General features: G+C 37.5%; 1 protein-coding gene across 1 annotated transcript in view; it reads right to left on the reverse strand.

Annotated features, from left to right (window-relative positions):
* Nucleotides 1–23,221, reverse strand: part of LOC121389107 (inositol 1,4,5-trisphosphate receptor type 1-like) — a 78,986-nt gene that overhangs the window by 41,253 nt on the left and 14,512 nt on the right. The window lies entirely within an intron of this gene.

Genomic DNA, 23,221 nt, shown 5'->3' on the forward strand with positions numbered 1-23,221 from the left:
TCATTGCTGAAAAACTGACATACGAATCAACGAACACACGAGCAGACGGACCTGCGGATGTACAACAAAATAAAACGACAGAGGTTGTCATTGCTGGAAAACTGACACGCCAGTGGCGATGAATCAACGAACACACGAGCAGACGGACCTGCGGATATACAACAAAATAAAACAACAGAGGTTGTCATTGCTGGAAAACTGACATACCAGTGGCGACGAATCAACGAACACACGAGCAGACGGACCTGCGGATATACAACAAAATAAAACAACAGAGGTTGTTATTGCTGGAAAACTGACATACCAGTGGCGACGAATCAACGAACACACGAGCAGAAGGACCTGCGGATGTACAACAAAATAAAACAACAGAGGTTGTCATTGCTGGGAAAACTGACATACCAGTGGCGACGAATCAACGAACACACGAGCAGACGGACCTGCGGATGTATAAGTGGGTATGGGTGGAATGATTGAATGAAGGAACAAAAGAACGGACGAAAGAATGGACGGACGGACGGACAGAAGAATGAACTAACGGACGGACAGAAGAATGAACTAACGGACGAAAGAACCGGCGGACGAACGAACGAACAAACGAATGAGGAAACCCGCTACATTTGTCCTAATGCAGCAAATGATCTTTTATATGCACTTTCCACAGACAGGAAAGCACATACCACGGCCTTGACCAGTTATGGTGCACTGGTTGGAACGAGAGAAAAAATTAATGAATGAAAAGCTGAAGATAAAATATTTGACATTAACGAATGAAAAAAGTGACGATAAGATATTTGATATTAGTGAATGTAAAACAAACGATAAGATATTTGATATTAGTGAATGTAAAACAAACGATAAGATATTTGATATTAGTGAATGTAAAACAAACGATAAGATATTTGATATTAGTGAATGTAAAAAAACAACGATAAGATATTTGATATTAGTGAATGTAAAACAAACAATAAAATATTTGATATTAAAGAATGAAAAGCCAAACTGCCGATGTCACGATGTCCTGTCGTTGACATGAACTGCACATTAAATAAGCCATCTGGCAATAATGTGATATTACGTTCGGGACGGGTGATAAATTATTTACACGGCAATACACAGGGGCAACATAAATTGTCTTTAAAGGCGCAATTCAAGCAATCACGTAATGCGCAATAACAATGCTGTAACAAGTAATCGAATAAGGTCCATGTTACTCGATGTATGAGAGCAATAATTAGATCTATGTTCACTGGGTATGGAAATTAATTTTACAAATTTAGCATATTTTACACTTGAATTATGTTCACCGGCCCCGATGGTGTCGTGGTTAAGCCATCGGACATAAGGCTGGTAGGTACTGGGTTCGCAGCCCGGTACCGGTTTTAATGACTCAATGGGTTAGGTGTAAGACCACTACACCCTCTTCTCTCTCACTAATCACTAACCACTAACAACAGCGTGCTTGAACCTTAATTGGATATTGGATATAAGCACGAAAAAGAATACACACACAACACACACACACACACACACACACACACACACACACACATACACATACACACACACACACACACACATATATATATATATATATATATATATCACCATCACCTTTTTTACCGTCTTTTATTTATTATAATTTTGCATTTATAGTAACTTGTTTATAATATTCAAATGTTTTGTACTATATATATCTTGCTAATATTTATGAGGTGCATCCTGTCCTGGACGAAGGAGCCGGCTTAAGTCAACACCTGCGTTCATGACAGGCGTGCGCTACAACAGCTTGCTCTGAACGTGCACGTGACCTGACCTGAGAAGAACTAATTAAATCGTTTGCGAGCGCTCGGCCTCCTAAACTCATCTTTCCATTCACTACACGTTGAAAGTAAAGACACATATGTTTTATTAAGAATACTCTGACACGTGCCTTTCAAAGGTCTGTGTGTGTTTTACCCTGTTTGTTGCAAAGCCGAAAACACACGTTGTTGATTTACATGCCCAAGACAGGGTGCATGAACCGGAGCTGGATATATAAACAAATTTAGATCATCAAAGATTTATTATGATTATGATTATGATTATGATTATGCTTATGATTATGCTTATGATTATGCTTATATATTTTTTTTTTTTTTTTATTATTGTTATTATTGTTATTATTATTATTATTATAGAACGTAATTCAATATCATATCATCAAAATCAGACTTGATAAAATCTGAATATTATTCTAAAACAGAATTCACCATCATATCACTAAACAAAGACGTTATAAATATAATTAATATGAAACACAATTCAATATCATATGGCTAAACCCGGGCTCTGTAAATTTAATTAATATTATGAAACTTAATTCAATATCATATTTAATAAATATAGTTATTAAAGTACAAAGCTGGATGTACCTCATAAACATTAGCAAGATATATATGGTACAAAAAATGTGAATATTATAAACAAGTTACTATAAATGCAATATTATAATAAATAAAATATGGCAAAAATGCGATAGTTATGGCAGTATCTCTCTGTGTGTCTTCGCACTGCAAAACACCACAGCCTTTGGAAGCTAGGGTTGAGGTAGTCCGAGTACTTTGACGGTAAGAGAGCTAGACGGGCATTTTGACAGTTATCACGCTTAGAGAGTATTGATAGCTGTCCAAACGTTCGCCTAGCTCTCTTACTCGGGCTGGGGGGGGGGGGGGGGGGGGGGGGGTCAGGGACACTGCTCCCCAGCTCTGAAGGTATTACATTGGTCCCTCCTGTTGGAAAGCGAATTAATAAATTACTGGCCCATCCAGTTGCTGCCATATTCCGAATCCTAGGAATAAATAAATTGCATTATATACTTATGTTGGTGCGTTGTTTGTTTGTTTTTGTTTTTTTATTTAATTTATGAAAAGCGTAATCTAATATCGCATCCAGATGGTCAGACAATTAAACAGTGGTATTTTTCTTCTATAATATACATTGTAATAATTTTCTAGGAATGTTATTAACTGCAATAATATACATTGTAATAATTTTCTAGGAATGTTGTTAACTGCAATAGTATGCATTATAATCATTTTCTAGGAATGGTGTTAAATGCAATAGTATACATTGTAATCATTTTCTAGGAATGGTGTTAACTGCAATAGTATACATTGTAATCATTTTCTAGGAATGGCGTTAACTGCCACATCGTTGTGATACATCCTTCGATTTAACAGTGGGCTTACCCGCTATTAAATATTCCCAAAGTTCTCCATGTTAATAACAACACGATTCATAATGTAAAAATTGTCTGTCTGTGATGTTTTCAGATACCGTACACAATCAATACACTATTCCCTGTATTACACTTGAGTCGATAGCATCTCCGGAAATCATGTAACAATAGTAAAAACAAATGACCTAGTTTGAGACCAACTCGTCCAAGACGTTCTGTTAGTGTGGAGCGGGACGTAGCCCAGTAATAAAGCGCTCGCTTGATGCGCGGTCGGTTTGGAATCGATCCCCGTCGGTGGGCCCATTGGGCTATTTCTCTTTCCAGCCAGTGCACCACGACTGGTATATCAAAGGCCGAGTCAAACCCCCGATCCTATCGGAGGCCGGACTCGGGATAGGCGTGTTCGAAACCCTAGTCCTATATGGACACGTTAAACCAGTTACTAAGCTAAACGTGGTATGTGTTGTCTGTGTCTATGTATGTGTCTATGGGATTGTGCATATAAAATGATCCCTTGCTACTAATACAAAAATGTAGCGGGTTTCCTCTATGACTATATGTCAAAATTACCAAGTGTTTGACATCCAACAGCAGATGATTAATAAATCAATGTGCTCTAGTGGTGTCGTTAAACAAAACAAACTTCTGTTATTGTTTTCTTGTATTATTTGCTGAAGGTATGTTCCGAATGATATACACATTGTGACACTTGTACTGAAAATAGACCAGATGTCTAAATCACAGAACTCTCTTAGGCTCTCTTTAAGTAATATATCATAGTCTTTGCATTTGTTTTGCTTTGTACTACGATATCGCTAAACCAACACGCACGCACGCACGCAAGCGCATACACGCAAACACTCACGCACACATACATACACACATAAACGCACACACACACACACACACACACAAACCCCCCCCCCCCCCCACACACACAGGAGAGAGACACGGAGAGAGACATAGAGACAGAGGCAGAGAGAGAGAGAGAGAGAGAGAGAGAGAGAGAGAGAGAGAGAGAGAGAGAGAGAGAGAGAGAGAGAGAGAGAGAGAGAGAGAGAGAGAGACACACACACACAGAGAGGCAGGCAGGTAGGCAGAATGAGATAGAAAGAGAACATTTCGGAATGCAATGATTTTAGTCCCCCTGGGTGTTGGTGGATAATAAAATGGGCATAATTCTTATACGTTGGACCACCTCCCTGGGTACAGAAGGTGACTCCTTTAAACCCTATATCCCCTTCCCCCAAAACAACCCAGGCCTGATCAAGTCTAATAAAGCGCGCGCTTGTTTCAGAGAAGCAAATTAATATTCAGCCACAAAAATTATCAGAACGAACATAACACATAACATGGGATGTTCCGAACTTAATATGTGAAGTAATAAACTGTAAGTGGAATAACACTCGCATGTTATAGAAATGCTTTTTCAGACAGAAATACTTTACAGGTAAGAACTGGAACATGTGTCTTTAATTTACAGACAAAATTACATTTCTGACATTTTGAAAAACGGCCGTGCATTGATTTATTTTCATTTTGTACTCGCTTCTTCGATTACTCTGTGGTTATTATAAATGAGTTTATAATTTTCTGCCTGAAAAATTAATTTTCTGATAATGAAATCATTCAGCGTTTGTTAATAATCATTAATCTTGTTAATGATTCTCTGATTGTTTTTCTCCCATCACAACCAGTACCATTATACGGTGGATGACCTAGATATAATACAAGAACAGAAGCATTTGAAGAATTTTTATTTTTTCAAAAATGTTATAAAATGACCATGCACCTTTAACGACTCGTCAGTAGGGATGTAAATAAAGATATCTGCCTGTCTGTCTGTCTATTTTGAACGTCGATGGGAAGGATGGTGACATGGTTATGTAGTCACAGTCCTTATCTATATTCTAGCGTCATAAATCCTAAACACTTTTGTTCGTTCATAAGCTCAAAATATAAGCTCCGATCTTTAGCCAATATGGTTCAGAGTTCATTGAAGAAAAGTAACCGGCTTCGGCGGCGCAGTGGTTAAGCCATCGGACTACAGGCTGGTAGGTACAGGGTTCGCAGTCCGGTACCGGCTCCAAACCAGAGCGAGTTCTTAAGGGTTCAGTGGGTATACGGCCACTAAACCCTCTTCTCTCTCTCACTAACCGCTAACCAATTGACAACTAACCCACTGTGCTGGACAGACAAACCAGATAGCTGAGGTGTGTGTCCAGGACAGCGTGCTTGAACCTCAATTGGATACATGCACGAAAACAAGCTGAAATGAATGAAGAAAAGTACAATCGTCGAAAGAAAGAAAGGAATGTTTTATTTAACGACGCATTCAACACATTTTATTTACGGTTATATGGCGTCAGACATATGGTTAAGGACCACACAGATTTTGAGAGGAAACCCGCTGTCGCCACAGCAAGGCAAGGGCAGGCAGCAAGGGATCTTTTATTTGCGCTTCCCACAGGCAGGATAGCACAAACCATGGCCTTTGTTGAACCAGTTATGGATCACTGGTCGGTGCAAGTGGTTTACACCTACCCATTGAGCCTTGCAGAGAACTCACTCAGGGTTTGGAGTCGGTATCTGGATTAAAAATCCCATGCCTCGACTGGGATCCGAACCCAGTACCTACCAGCCTGTAGACCGATGGCTAACCACGACGCCACCGAGGCCGGTTACAATCGTCGAAGTTGAAGCCATGAAAAGGAAAAACATCCCTGTGAAATGTACGCGTTTGGAATCAGAAATCACTTTAGATTGGTTGACATCTACTGTATTTAGGACTATTAACAGTTCCTTGATGAATATTGTCAGAAAGCAATCATCGTTAAAAGTTTTATTACTGCCTTATTTATGTCTCCACAAACAATGTCAGCTGCCGCCTGGTGGATTTTAGCTTCATCTTCGTTATATAATATGGAGACACTAAGTCGCTGATAACACTAAAAAAATTCCGTAACCAAATCATTAATACACTTTCATACTCTCTTGCAGTATTCTCAAATACATATTTATGTAACAAGTGCTCGACAGCCTAGCTGGAATATTTTTAAATCTGACTTTTCTATTTCAATGCGATGTTTACAAAGATGATAATATTGGATCTACATGTCTACGTGTGACCTTTCGGTAAACAGTATTTTGTAACAAATAAGCGCGCCGGATATTTCCAGCGGTTAGCTTCGTTTTCTTAAGTCAATAGTCAGACATAGAGATCATAAAGCAAACTGTACCGAAGACCGCCAGTTTGCGGGAGATGAGCGAGATTACGTTAATGTACGAGAGCCGGTTTTTATGCGGTTCTGTATTCAAAAGCACGCATATAAAATAGACGTGCTGAATTTCGACCCCTGCGTCCAGCGCGACTCATGCACTTGCATAATCAATTAGGAATATTACCGACTTCGTGTTACACTCTCGCTCATAAGATCTGTTCTAAAAACGAGGGAGAAGAAGGGAAGGCAACTATTTGTTTTACACCTGCAAGCGTCGATTCAGAGAGAATCGACTGTTTAACGGACGAAAAAAAGAAGACGTTTGTTTTGTTTAACGACACCACTAGAGCACATTGATTTATTAATTATCCGCTATTGGATGTGAAACAATTGGTAATTTTGATATATTCTTCGAAATAAAACACTGTACATTTGTCCATTAGTAGCAAGGGGTCTTTTATATGCACCATCCCACAGACAAGACAGCACATACCACGGCCTTTGGTATGGTGTCATCCCATTTGGTCGAATTCCCAATTGGTCGAAATGCCATTTCGTCGAATAATAAGTGCTTGTCTGTTATGTAAACACTACCTAATTACCTACGTATTTAATGAGCTGACCCATCAATTGAGATGACGATTACTAGTATTGCCAATAGTTTCTCCATGGCCTCTTTATGTTTATTATAAGTTTTGATTATAGACGGACAATGGTTTATTTACCAAAGTACATACACAGTCTGCCGTACATAAACATATGTTCAACTGACGATACGTTCTCAATGGCCTCTTCATGGACTCTTGAGTATATAAACAGATGTTTAAAAAAAAAACTCTACATATTTACAATTGCAAGAATGGCTGGCTTACGTGGACGTATAGATCGGACTTTAAAAACTTTTAGACCTTCATTCAAAAGTTCATGTCGAAATTACTTTTTTTTTTCTTTTTTTTTTTTAATATTATTAAATAGTCCGATCCTCTCTTCTTTCTCTTATTTATTTTTGGACTGTCCTTCCAAAATGCTCCAAATTATATAAATATTCGACCGAGCAGTCAATTCTTTTTATTTTTGGCTTGTAACTTTTTTCTTTCTAATTTTAATCCTACTAATTTCTTTTACTAATTGCTATTTTCAAAATTCTGTTCATTTTAACACCCCCCCCCCCCCCCCCCCATCCCAAATCAGGCGTGTTATCTAATTTCATTTTGACCGCCCAGTCTAATCTAGCAACCAAATTTAAAGAGTAGTATTTTCTTTATTAATTATATTAATTAGAGTTGCGCATCAAAATTTTAAAGGCCCACTATTTAATTTTTGGATGTAAATTTCAAAATTGTCCCCTTAATTTTGTTCTGTCCCGGAGCAAGTCACTGGCTATCCAGAGACAGGCCCCGGGACGGACATGCTCGAAACTCTAGTGGTATATGAGCATTTTAAAATTATTCGCACTCGCACTCGCACTCGCACTCGCACTCGCAAGAATGGCTGTTTTACGCAAGGTAGAATTTGTGCAGTCAAATCGTGGAAAACCTCAGGTTTTGTTAGACGGCTATCTTGTTCAATACATGAATTGTTTCGAATGAATGAAAACGATATTTGTCATATTTTATGCGTTAAGCGATATTTTATACAATAATAATAATCTGTTTCCAACTAATCTGGAACAGTTCATTATAATGACCGAGGTAACAACATGCATATCAGTAAGACTATTGAACCATATCTATTGTCGTTTTAACAATTCGACCAATTGAGAATTTGACCAAATGGGACGGAGCCTTTGGTATACCGGTTGCGGTGCACTGGCTGGAATGAGACATAGGTGAATTGGGCCCAGCGACGGGGATCGATCCTAGACCGACAGCACATCAGGCGAGCGCTTTACCACTAGGCTAAATCCCGCCCCTTAACGGACGAATGCAATGCATTTTAATTCTTTGAAATGGAGGCGATATAATAATTGGGTCAGCCGAGTGTTTCTAGAGAGAATTGACTATTTTATACTCAACAAAATTGAGGCTCAGTAGATGTTTTCGGTATTATTTTTAATTATATAAATTTATGATACAAAGTACATTTGTAACGCGTAGCCAGGATTTTATATCGAGGAGCCACCCACATTGGCAGGCAAATCACAGTATAAGTAGTGCTATGGGGGCGAAAGGCAAACATAAAAGGTGGTGGAGCAAAAAATATGATTGTGGTACCGGCCTCGGTGGTGTCGTGGTTAAGCAATCGGTAGTACATGGTTCGCAGCCCGGTACTGGCTCCCACCCAGAGCAAGTTTTAACGACTCAGTGGGTAGGCGTAAGAACACTACACCCTCTTCTCTAACCACTAACAACTAACAGATAGCTGTGGTGTGTGCCCAGGACAGCGTGCTTGAACCGTAATTGGATATAAGCACGAAAATAAGTTGAAATGAATGAATGCTTGTGGTGGTGGGGGGGGGGGGGAGGATGATAGTGCATTTCTTTTTGGTTTAACAAAGCTTGAAAAGCTTGCATCACAGGTCAAAATGTAATCCTCTGTGATCAACGTTTGCCGACACAACACTAGCAAACATTGACCTAAAGGTCTGTTGGTCCTTAATTAATTTTGAGTACTAGTATATAATGCATGTGAGTAAATAGTTTACTAGTACTGGGATGTCGTTAAACATCCATTCATTATTTAACTCTGTGTGTGTGTGTGTGAGAGAGAGAGAGAGAGAGAGAGAGAGAGAGAGAGAGAGAGAGAGAGAGAGAGAGAGAGAGAGAGAGAGAGAGTGTGTGTGTGTGTGTGTGTGTGTGTGCGTCTGTCTCACACTATTTCTTCTCCGTCAAATTTGCCCTTTCTCTTTCAGTTTGTCTGTATCTCTTTCTCTCGCTGTTTCACTCTCTCATATAATGTATGTCTGTCTGCCCATGTCTCTCTGTCTGTCTGTCTGTCTGTCTGTCTCTCTCTCTCTCTCTCTCTCTCTCTCTCTCTCTCTCTCTCTCTCTCTCTCTCTCTCTCTCTCTCTCTCTCTGTATCTGTCTCTCTGTTTATGCGTATGTGTATGTGTGTGTCTCTCTTTCTCTATCTCTCCGTCTCATTCACTCTTACTCTCATTCAACGTACTGTTCATCGTACCTTCATTTCGCGTCATTTCCAAACTGACTTGAGTTAAAATGACGGCCAATATTTACTCATTACACCATTATGTAAATGGGTTACCTGTTTGCTCTCCATATCACTTCTACCTGGCTGAGAGTGTGCAGTAAAAGAGGGCGCTCACAAGATGACAGCGAAATGCAATATTCGCAAAACCAGCGTGATTTGTTTACTTTAGATCTTCCATATTGATTGATGTGCATTGCAAACGTTCATATTTAACAGAGCGTGTGCTGATATCTGATCTCAACCATAAAAAACCCAGCCCACACAATTCAGTCGTAAAAAAAAATAATCATGCCGTCAAAATCTTTGATCATAGGCCATCTACGGGGTATAAAAAATTTGTATTTAAAATAGAAATGGGTTGCTTAATGTAGCTCGGTCTATAAAAAATATGGATCGATTTTGACAGCGGTTCATGAGTGCAAAATTTAATGTCATTACAGCGTTGTAAACGTTCTCTGAGATCTGTCTTGTGCAGGTTTAGAATTAGGAAACTAGACTAATACTTGCGGGTGGCAGTGCTCCTAAATACGAAGGAAGGAAATTGTTTATTTAGCGACGCACTCAACACACAGCACATACCACGGCCTTTGATAAACCAGTCGTGGTGCACTGTCTGGAACGAGAAATAGCCCAATCGGCCCACCGAAGGGGATCGATCCTAGACCGACCGCGCATCAAGCGAGCACTTTACCACTGGGCTACTTCCCGCCCCCTCTCCCCCCGAACTTGACAGCGGTTCATGAGATCAGCTACGTCCTAACCGAGACATCAGGGTTTAGGGAATGTAATGGCGTTTTTATCATTATTAAAGCAAATATTAAAAGACATATTTATACAGGGTTGGCGCTCGCGATTAGACCTTTCTTCAAGAGCAACACTATACCGACATATATCAAATATTTATTCTTATAAATCATATTTAGACAGTATTTCTGTTGAAAAAATATAGAACTGCTTTAACGAGACTGCGCATTACTGCTCATAGATTATTAACTGAAACGGGAAGATGAGCAAAACTTAACTCAATTGTACTGGAAAGTCGTAAATGTGTTACTTATAATTTAATAGAAGATGAATTCTATTTTATACTTGTTGGGACAGGATTTAGCTCAGTCGATTGACTGCTCGCTTAAGGCGCTTGCGTCGCAGGATCGAACCACCTAGGTGGATCCATTCAGCTGATTGGGCTTTTTTCTCATTCCAACCAGTGCACCACAACTGGATAAAGGCCGTGGTATGCGCTTTCCTGTCTGTGGGAAAGTGCCTATAACAGATCCCTTGCTGCATTAGGAAAAATGAGCGGGTTTCCTCTGATGACTACGAGCCATAATAACCATATGTTTGACATCCAATAGCCGATGATTAATTATCACCGAAGGTAAATAACAACTCATTTGATTATTAAATGTTTTTCGGAATAAATAATATAAACACTAAACGTATTAATTTTCAGTAAATTCATAATCTTGAGATACCTCAACTGATATTAGAAAGTAAGCTTGACATTCACATAGCCAAAACCATGTATACGTTTATACAGACGACAGCACCATCAGTATCAATGCCTGGATTCGAACTCGAAATAAACAGCCTGTCAACTACAACTGCTTCAGACGACGTCAGTGTTAACCAACTGACCGAACGAGATTACGATACAAGCGAAAAACGTCTCTAATAGATGAAACAATTTATTTGTGATACCACATTTCGGACGCGCGACAACTATTTCAAGCACTGTATACAAACTACCTTAACAAGTTTATTCGTTAGACACGAGGACGTGTCATTTCATTCGGGCGGTGGATAACTGTCACAGTGCTAAACTTCAACTTTATAACAATACGGATTATATCTTTATTTTTACATGTGCATTAATTAGAATTAGTTAATTGGTAATCTGACGTCTGCCATGGTATCCACTTAGAGACATGCCAATCAAACTAATTAGTGTCAAGCACTAATTAAATATGTAACGAGCAATATAATACAATGCAATTTAGTTGTTGCCACGGGTATTGCAGGCGTCTGAACGAGTACACCTTGACATAGAGGCTATTTCATTGGGGTTTTCGAATACGATTTTTATGTCAACGAGTGATGTGTGAAAACCATATTTTCACGAATTGCGAAGCAATGAGTGAAAATATGGTTTTCACACATCACGAGTTGACATAAAAAATCGTATTCGGAAAAACACCATGAAATGGTCTATTTATTATATACAGATTTCCTAATTTTTGACAATATCTTTCGCTTTTTGGTAATATCTTTCGCTTATCCTATCGAAAACACGTAACGTCATGATATATTTCTTCCCATGGAACTTTGCCAGAATATTTACTTGACCATAGACTTTTAAAAAGAAATTTGAATAAAAATTCTCTTTATTAACATTTATTTAACAATAATGCAGTGCAAACATACCTGACAACGCGATCCTCTAAAAACTCCCACAAAAACAAAACGCGTCGAACGCCGTTAAATTCTTACACTTACACTCGATGACACTACATTGTGTCATCATTATGCAGCTTCGTATTCAATTCGTTTTATATATTTTGTCGTAATTGCACTTCGTATCCCTTTTTTATAGGTGCAGTTGTTTAATTTTTTTTTTTTTTTTTTTACATTCGGTCAGATGCATTGGTAATCATCAAATTTAAATACGAAGAAACGAGACAAAGGGAGATAATTTAATCATGCACTTTTACAAAAAAGTAAATACGATTTCTATATTTTCACTGTAGCTAAAATACAGTGAAAATATGACTTTTCACCGGATATGACTTTTATGGTTTCCGTAGATCTATATATTTCATTGCTTTGTATATAATAAAACTGTATATTACACAGATACGTGTTTAGTATGCATCTTATAAATAAAGATAATTTACCCATGAAAGACAGACTTGGGAAGAACAGATACTGTTCACACACCTTGAAGTTCTCTCATAAAGCACAAACTCTACTGGAAGATCCGAGAGACAGTTTTGTAAACTGTGTTAATATTATGCGTATCTATAATTTTGGTATTTATTTATTTTATAAACATCATGTTAATACTTATGCGCGCCATGTCACTAATGTAACCGAATTATGTGTCAATGCGATTTTACGTTATACAAGTTGTATACTAACACTATATCTCTGTATATATGTATATATTAAGTGCCCAAGGACCATTAGGCCTAATGCGAATAAAGTTATACTCTCCCTTGTTCAGAGATACATTTTTTAAATACGTTAATAGACTTGACGTTCAGATTTGAAGGAAGGAAATGGTTTATTTAACGACGCACTCAACACATCTTATTTGTGGTTATATGGCGTCGGACATATTGTTAAGGACCACACAGATATTGAGGGAGGAAACCCGCTGTCGCCACTTCATGGGCAACTCTTTCCGATTAGCAGCAAGGGATCTTTTATATGCTCTATCCCATAGACAGAATAGCACATACCACGGCCTTTTATGTACCAGTTGTGGTGCACTGGCTGGAATGAGAAATAGCCCAATGGGCCCACTGACGGGGATCGATCCCAAACCGACCGCGCATCAAGCGAGCGCTTTACCACTGGGCTACATCTCGCCCTTCAGATTTGAAAACAAGGAAGCTGTCTTCTTGAGGCAGGTGAATTTTCATTAGAAATGAATATTTGAGCAGATTTAGTTCTACAAGGCTGAAACGCCTGTTTTCAATGCAGTTCGGTTAAATCGTAGGTGACTGTCCGGGAGCACCTAGTACATCACGACGATTACTTGTTTCTAATACATATAGGTAGAAGGAACAAAAGTTTGTTTTGTTTAACGACACCACTAGAGCAGATTGATTTATTAATCATCGGCTATTGGATGTCAAACATTTGGTAATTTTGACATATTATAGTCTTACAGAGGTAACCCACTACATTTTTCCATTAGTGGCAAGGAATCTTTTATATGCACCATATCATAAACAGGATAGCACATACCACGGCCTTTGATATACCAGTCGTGATGCACTGGTTGGAACGAGAAATAGCCCAATGGGCCCACCGACGAGGATCGGTTCTAGACCGACAACACGTCAAGCGAGCGCTTTACCACTGGACTACAATGAATTCAATGCAGTCACTACAGTCCCGTACGCAGACATCTGGGAAGTAAATTTGAAATGCTTCTTTGCCGCAGTTCACATCGTCGGACTATTTTTAAAAAATTAACGGACCTCGGCAGACTATGGGGAGTGCGTACGCATCCCTCGCACCCCTCGTACGTACGGGCCTGCACTATAATATAATTATGTGATCCAACCTGTGACAACCGGACACCTGAGGTAATGACGTAATAATTATGAGATGAGAGCGGTGCATAGCCCAGTGGTAGAGTGCTCGCCTGAATGGGGATTGTAGGGAATGGGTCGCCCTTGGTGGACCTGTCGTTGTTTTCCCGTTCCAAACAGAACAGAACACACAGAACAGAACAGAACAGAACTGTAACTATGTTATGTGATCTGAGTGTAAATAAAGATGTGTTCTGTGTTCTGTTCTGTCACTAGTGAATTTGTTCTCATTCTCAAGACCAAATCGATATACCTATACTGACAACCATTGAAAACGCACCAACCAATTTTCATGTGTGAGGCTGCTATAAAATGCACAACAAATGTAACCTTTGTATATAATTGTTGGGTTGTATATTCCCTACCAGAACACACCCAGTTATAGAAAGTCAGTTAAATGTATTATTATTTATTCTCATATCCTCCCCCCCCCCCCCCCCCCCCCCCCCCAACTGGTGCATTTTTAATAAAGTTCTGAGTAGACTGACATCATGCACGGATTCCTTGTGTAGTTGTGGAAATCATTTCACAAATAATTTTCTTTTTCTTGAATGCTTGTTATATGAAAGGCAAAGACGCATTCTCTGGAATTCATTGCAAATATTTCAGCCAATAAATGTACGCTTGATTTAAATGATAAAAGTGTTCTAAGTGAAAAAGACAATAAATAATTATATTTTGTGCATGTACATAAACATATATAGTTTGTTTCGTTTAACGGCACCACTAAAGCACATTGATTTACTAATCATCGGCTACTGGATGTCAAATATTTGATAATCTTGACATATAATCTTAGAGAAGAAACCCGCTAAATTTTTCCATTAATACCAAGGGATCGTTTATATGCACTATCCATATATGCAGGATAACACATACCACGGCCTTTGATATACTAGTCATGGTGCACTGGATGAAACGAGAAATAGCCCAATTATTTTTCTTGAATGCTTGTTATATGAAAGGCAAAGACGCATTCTCTGAAAAATACAATAAATAATTATATTTTGTTCATGTACATAAATATATAAATGAAAAAACAACAACAACGTTTCCCTTAATTAGTAAATAATGTATGGTCGTTTTTTAATCGCTTCGACGTAATCAAATCGCCATATCTTGTTTTTGTTTTGATTTTAGCGTCTGATTATCGGATAGACAGATAACTATTATTGCTTGTTTCCTTCCGTTCTTCTCTCTCTTAAAATATGTTTCAATCAATCAGTGAAGTTCAGTATATATTATTATAAACAGGCGGGACGTAGTCCAGTGGTAAAGCGCTCGCTTGATGCGTGGTCCGTATGGGACCGATCTCCGTCCCAGCCAGTTCACCACGACTGGTATATCCAAGGCTGTGGTATGTGTTGTCCTGTCTGTGGGATGGTGCATATAAAAGATCCTTTGCTACTAATGGAAACATGTAGCGGGTTTCCTCTCTAAGAATTACCAAATGTTTGACATCCAATAACCGATGATTAATGAACCAATGTGCTCTAGTGCTGTCATTAAACAAAATAAATTTAACTTTTATTAAAAAAAGAAGTTTATTTTGTTTAACGACACACCACTGGAGCACGTTGATTAATTAATCATCGGCTATTGGATGTCAAACATTGGTAATTCTGACTCGAAGTCATCAGCGGAAACCCACTACGTTTTTCCTGATGCAGAAACGGATTTTTTATATGCACTTTCGCACAGACAGGAAAGCACATACCACGGGCTTTGTCCAGTTGTGGTGCAGTGGTTGGAACGAGAAAAAAATCCAATCAGCTAAATGGATCCACCGAGGTGGTTTGATCCTGCAACGCAAGCACCTCAAGCGAGCACTCAACTGACTGATTATTATTATTATTATTATTTATTATTATTATTATATATTATATATATATATATATATATATATATATATATATATATATATATATATATATATATATAAATCAAATAGCCTTCAGTGTAAAATGTTACACAGATATTTCTTCCCTGTTTCAAAGGATAACGAAGTCACAAGCACTGGGTCGTTAAGCAGTAAATCGTACACATATTCGTAAAAGCAAAAGCAATACTGAACTACATCTGAGAAACCCTTGAGATTCCCCCATTAAACATAATACGATCACTTGTATGTTCGTGTATGATTAAGTCAAAGATAGAGATGGTAAAAAAATCCCTTCGGTCCCCTTTGAATGCTTGTCGGCCTAATATATCTTGAGCAAAGCCGTACTTTGTGTAATAAAATCGATTTTTATCATTTTGCGTGCTATCGTATTCTATCACAGGATGTGTGTTTATTTTTCTAGTTTTCCCTAGGAATTTAGCTCCGAGCGTTTTGTGTTTATGTGAACTATTCTCCCAGAAAGCCAATAGTTCCGTATCGACAACTTGTACCTTTATCCCTAACTTTGCGGTGCCTGGCTTTGAAATATAGTGATTAAACGGCTGAATTAGAAGAGTAATGCCAGTGGTGAACGATTTTTCAGTTATTGCTTCTAGGCGTTTTGTTTGAACGAAGGTAAATATTAAAATCCAAGTGAATGAAGAGATAAATGAACGATAATAATGAATTAATGCATGAATGAATAAACGACTTAAGTGAATTAAAAAAAAAAAAAAAAAGTTTTTATTTAACGACGCACTCAACACATTTTACTTAAGCGAATTAATTAATATTTAAAAGCGCACACATTTTACCATGTATAAAACTGAAGAAACTTGGTTTCAGACGTGGTTTTTAATTTTATTTGTTGTTCATTAGTGTGTGTGTGTGTGGGGGGGGGGGGTGTTTCTTTGCTTGTTTGTTAGTTTGTTTGTTGGATTTTGTTTTGTTTTGTTTATAAACAGCCTCGCGTTCAGTGACAGCTAGAAACACAAACGTTCGCGGACTATTTGGCTTGTCCCCGGTGTGAACATTTTGGTTTACTTGAAGCGTATAGCCGCAGTCAGCCCAATGTTTTTCTCGCGAACTGGATCGAACCATCTCGGTAAAGCCATTCAAATGACTGGATTTTTTTCTCGTTCCAACCAGTGCGCCTCAACTGGTGAAAGGCCGTGGTATGTACTTTCCCGGCTGTGGGAAAGTGCATATAAAAGATCCCTTTCTGCATTAGAAACATGTAGCGGGTTTCCTCTGATGACTACGAGTCAGAATATTACAAAATGTTGGACATCTAATAGCCGATGATTAATTAATCAATGTAATCTAGTGGTGTAGTTAAACAGCTGAGTAGTTAATAGTCTAAAACTCCTTAAACGGTTAAGAAGAGAATTTTCTTTAAGTTTATATAATTTCCCCCGCTAGCTACGGCCCTATTTACAAGTGTGCAGTGCATAACAACTGTATATTTATAATCTATTTATTAGAAATGAATACTATTAGTATAATCAATGCCACATATTCATTGTCAAAACTTTGCTTTAAGGACATGCACCTTATGTGTATCCCGCAATAAATACTATGCTATGTTTATGCTATTGCTTATGTTATCGCTTATGATATGCTATGCATTACTACCAATTAGAGCCGCTTGTGTATGTGTGCGTGCGTGCGTGTGCGTGTACGTGTGTGTGTGTGTGTGTGTGTGTGTGTGTATGTAGGCCTATACAGATATGATGATACACCGCGAACTTTGACACGCAACTTTCTTCTTTGGTACAATGCAACCTGTATGACTCTTGAGCTAATACTACAGGATTTGGTATTCTATTTGTAGAGAACAAGAAATTACACAACACTGTCACCGGCGGTGTTTGATCCTGTGACCTCTGGCAAATAGAACCTCGTATCTTATGATTACGAGCCACGTCACGTGAAATATGGTTTCATTCATGCTGGCAGTTTTTTAGAAGGCGTTGGTCCCGAGCGAGTCAACGAACATCGCCATGGTAATATTTCTGTGCTGTATTTTTCAACTACGGCCTCTTTACTGCGGAACATCACCTTTTACGGCTCAGGCGGGAATTCTTTCTTTCAACACACCGTAAATGGTGTAATTACAAATTCAAAGCTCATTCCACAAGACGTTATGGTACACTTAACAACAAACGCCATTAAAGCTTTATAAATATTATTTTTTTCAAATGTAAAAGAAAAGAAGAGTAAACGATTTTAAATGTAACAAAAGGTGAGAAAAAAAAACTGTATACTAATTTGGAAAACGATAAACCTGCTTAAAGGGACATTTCTGATTTTGCTCCGTTGTAAGATATTTCCGACTAATAAAATATTTCTACGATTAAACTTACATATTAAATATATTTTCTTGTTTAGGATATCAGTATCTATATATTCAATATATTTCTGGTCGTTTTAATATTTGTAAGAAGCCCAAACTGGATTTTTTTTGTCTCCAATTGTTTTTTTAAAAGAAATAAAATGAAATTTAACCTAGTATAAATATCAGAACGATCAGACACACGTTTAATATACAGCCACTAATATTTTGAGAAAAATGTATTTGATATGTAATTACAATCGTTAAAAAGTCTCTGTTAGTCGATAACATCTTAAAAATTTCAGCAAACTCAGTACTGTAAATAAATGTTATTTTTTCTAATGTAAAAGAAGAGAAGAGTAAACGATTTTAAATGGAACAAAAGGTTAAAAACGTATACTAATTTGCATAAGCGACCACATGTATCGTGCGGCCACCTGTCTTAAGAGATCATCTTTTTATGCTCCATTGACTGAATATTATGGAGTGTATTATGTAGAAAAGAGTAGAAAAATATTTATATTTAGACAAAGTGAAGACAAGTCAAGCTTCATTCAGTAATCAGCTCTACCGAATAGTTATTAACCAGTGGGGCTGACGTTAGAGGGACAGACGCTAGTTTCAACCCGTGAAAATTAACACTAAGTTTAGTTAAAGGGACAGATCCTAGTTTCAACCTGTGAAAATTAACTCTAAGTTTAGTTAAAGGGACAGACCCTAGTTTCAACCCGTGAAAATTAACTCTAAGTTTAGTTAATCTACAAACCTGTAACACATTTGGATAAAGTTACAATTGAGTGAAACATGAGTCTTTGACTTTGAAATGGTGAAATACCCTCTAAAAATAGACTAAAACTCGACTCCATAACTGTTACTTCTCAGATGCATGTGCGTTTTTAAAAATACGAGAAATGCATTTTGTGGTATTAAAAACACCAGGATAACCAAAAACACTTCGAATGTACGGAAATTGATAATCTAAACAATAAAATCTAAGTAATGTGTGACTTAAGTTATCAAAAACGGTTATAATAGTCAAAAGTATGCGTTACTGTTTAAAAGCTAGAGTATGTCCCTTTAATGAGGTTGTAAGTCTTTTTATAGAAACGGGCAGATACCACAATATTGACAGGAATAATAGAATTTGTAGTCTGTGCAATATGAATGTAGTAGCAGACGAATGTCACTTCTTTCTAGTGTGTCCTTTCTACAGTAACATCATAGATAAATATATTAAACCCTTTTATTGTAATAAACCATCAACAATTAAATTAACGCAGCTGCTGTCCAGCGACAATTCAAAACAGCTAATTAAATTGTGTAAGTATTTGAACACTGCTACCACGCAACATTGATACATAATATATGTTATTCTGTTGTATATTATTGCTATGCATGTATTACCCATTTACTATTGATTTTTATCGGTTGTAACCCGTTGCTATTTACCATTCCCCGCAATGTGCACATTATATTATTTGATCTATAAATATGTTGTGTTGTTTTGCAAAATAAAATGTGTATAAAATGTGAAAAAAGGCCACTGGCCCCAAAACACATGCGCATGCGTGTGGTAAATCAAAGGACATCATCACTATGTTTCTGTGTTACAGTAAAATTATATAGAAACATTTTAAATTATATAGCAGTTGATTATTTGTAATTGACATTAGCGTAACAAAATAATTGATATCTTATAAACAGGAACGGCGGAAGCAAGTAGACACGGTGTGTGTGTGGGGGGGGGGGGGGGGTGTGTGACTGAGATCGAAGACGCAAAGGGAAGTGTATAGGGGTGGTTCGGGGGGGGGGGGGTACGCTCCTCCGTACGATTATGAAAACTAAATGTCCTAAAATGCAATTTCCTGCATTCTACAAGTAAATTTCATTTCATCTCTGCCTTTAGATTTACTTCCAATACTATTTTTTATTCAGTATTATTGGAGGGGGGGGGGGTCTATAGCTCTCTCCCCCCCCCCCCCCCCAGCTCCGCCGTGCCTGATCAATACCATATTTAGATGTTAACAAACAACACCGGACACAATAAGTATGATCGATCAGAAATTGATTCAGCAAGAAATCAACAACAGTGACTTAATAGCTGTATGGAGTAAATATAAATGCTGCCAATCACTGACACATATTGAGAGAAAGAGAGAGAGAGAGAGAGAGAGAGAGAGAGAGAGAGAGAGAGAGAGTAACGAGAACATATCAGTCTTTTATTAGCTTTCATTTGCGAATCACGTAACAATAACATATCGGTTTTATTAGCCGTATCGGGTTGCGTATCTCTGCGTCTGGTTCTTTGAGAAACAAGAACTTCCCCATCAATTGCACAAGAACTAGGTCAGGTGGTCCCCCCCCCCCCCCCCCCCCCCCCCCCCCCCCCGTCAGTGATCTATTTCCGATCACAGATTGCACGTCCACGGACGAGACCCGCCCAGTTTACGAGCTCGTATCACGTAGGATGAAATGTACCACGCCGGAATCGAAATTGAAATGTGTCTCTATTGCATTTTGCTCTTCGTCAATTTTTGTGAGCCTTTTTTTTTCTTTCTTCGTCTTTCAAAAGACGAAGCTAAAGTAGATTTTCGAACAGGCGGGCGCTTATTGGTAATCATTATTCTATGACAACGCGACTTATCCACGGGCTGTTTACTCTCTTAATTACTCCTAACTTCGGGCTATTATTATTGTATGTTCGTCAACTTCTTTTATTTAGCTGGTTAACGTTTCGTTTTGAAAAAAAAAGCAGTTTTGAAACTAACCACGTGCCATTTTGATATTCTTTAATATTTATAAACAATAGAATAGATATAGAATAGAATAGAATAGAATAGATGTGCTTGAATATAGGCACGAAAATAAGTTGAAATGAAAAGAATAAATATTTAACAACACCCCAGCACGAAAAATACATCGGCTATTGGGTGTCAAACTATGGTAAATACATCGGCTATTGGATGTCAAACTATGGTAAATACATCGGCTATTGGGTGTCAAACTATGGTAAATACATCGGCTATTGGATGTCAAACTATGGTAAATACATCGGCTATTGGGTGTCAAACTATGGTAAATACATCGGCTATTGGGTGTCAAACTATGGTAAATACATCGGCTATTGGGTGTCAAACTATGGTAAATACATCGGCTATTGGATGTCAAACTATGGTAAATACATCGGCTATTGGGTGTCAAACTATGGTAAATGCAAAAATAATGTGATGATTAACATCAATATGAAAATTAAAGAGTTAAATAAAAACAGTGTAAAGAACTGTACAAAAAAATACAAATATCACAGATAGGTGATATTAAAATTTGGAATAAAATTCAGTATCACGAAGAAATTACAATATATCGAAATGATTCCATCACATTTCTTCGTCCAAATATATCTTTTCTAGTTTCTTTGAGATGATTATTTCTAAACAAATACTGAACTTTATCTGATTCAGCAGCGGCGAATACAAGATTTTGTAGGAATGGTTGCAATTGTGCTGTTTCTTTGGGGTTTTGGTTGTTTTATTTAATATTTTGTTTATTTTTATTTATTTATTTATTTATTTTTTTTTTTTGTTTGACGTTGCTTTTGTCTTTTTTTTGTTGGTTGTGTGTTTTGTTTTTGTTTTTGGTGGGGGTTTTGGGGTTTTTGTTTTTGGGGGGAGGGGGCATTTTGTTTGAACATTTTCATTGCTCTAGTTTTTGGAAGAGATTGAGCATTAAATATAACTAAATATTAATATTATTTTGGTATTTGTTTATATCTTCTTAGTAATGAGATGAACATATAGACATTAATGTTGAAAAACGTGACAGAAAAAAAATGTGCGATTGATATTTGTTGTTGTTCTTCTTGTTCTTTGTTTTTTATTTTATTTTATTTTATTTTATTTTATTTTATTTTATTTTATTTTATTTAAATTTAAATTTATTTTATTTTATTTTAATTTCTTTATTTCTTCTTTTTTTTTTGGTACAACGCGGGCACAGCTTCCACCAACCGAGCAACGCATAACAAAACAATGCATTTCATAACCATAAAATCGATTTTTGATGCGTCCGTTTTCCTAGTTCCACGCCGGTGCAGCGCCGCTTCAAAAACAACCCCTAAAAACGAAGAGGGAGTGATTTTCACGTAGTCCTGTCACATACCAGTACAAGCTAGGGTGTTTTTATTTGGGTAGTTATATGTCTCAAATTTTCGTGTACGTGTACTCATGCATATAGCGACACGTACGTGCACACGCACACAAATTGTGACACGTTGTCCGTGTTAAGAAATAACAGTCCCTCGTTGAAATGATTATACAACTAATAATAGCTATGACATAAATTTCCCCGTAAACGTGTTGTTTAGCATATATTGATCAACACCTGTTTTCTTGCCGGAAATTGCGTGTATCTGGTTGTTTGCCCGTTTTTGTTTTTTTGTTAATGGTTGGCTCGGCTTTCCCACGCTATTTCGTTATGCTGGTGATTTTTGTAATTTTTCGTTAATATTTATATCAAACAAATGAACACCTTAATCATATTACTTTATTAATATTTTTATATCTAATTTGGACGGGTAACTTTAGAAATGCATACAGTGGATTAATCCCTAATGTGATCGGTTACCAAGATTACGGGGGTTTTCTTTCTTCTTTTTTTTGTGTTGTGTTGTTTTGTTTTCATAAAGCAATACCCAATGGATTTAGCGATCGCGCTATCGCTTTTCGCACCTACTATGCCATATCTTTTCAACTGGTTCTCTAGTATTGTATTTTTTTCCAGCCATGTCTCAAAAGTCAATATTGAAGATATAGATTGCTGTTGGAACGAAACTGATTACACAATGTGCCAACCTGATGGGAGGCTGCGATGGAAATAGACGAGAAACAAAAACACACCGCATGATTTACTTTGCAATGGATCCTGTTTGCGGTCCAGTGGTCAGCAAATTTGATAAAGATCTAAAGAGATCGAGTGCATTCCACTTTCAAAAGTCGGTGGACCATGCGACAAATGTAATTTGGTTCCTAAATTAAAGATTACATTTCTTTTTACTTGATATTAATTCCTGGGGTCTGATGGATACGTCTGGAGTTA

The sequence above is a fragment of the Gigantopelta aegis genome, chromosome 14, assembly GCF_016097555.1.
Source record: "Gigantopelta aegis isolate Gae_Host chromosome 14, Gae_host_genome, whole genome shotgun sequence".
Taxonomy (NCBI): domain Eukaryota; kingdom Metazoa; phylum Mollusca; class Gastropoda; order Neomphalida; family Peltospiridae; genus Gigantopelta; species Gigantopelta aegis.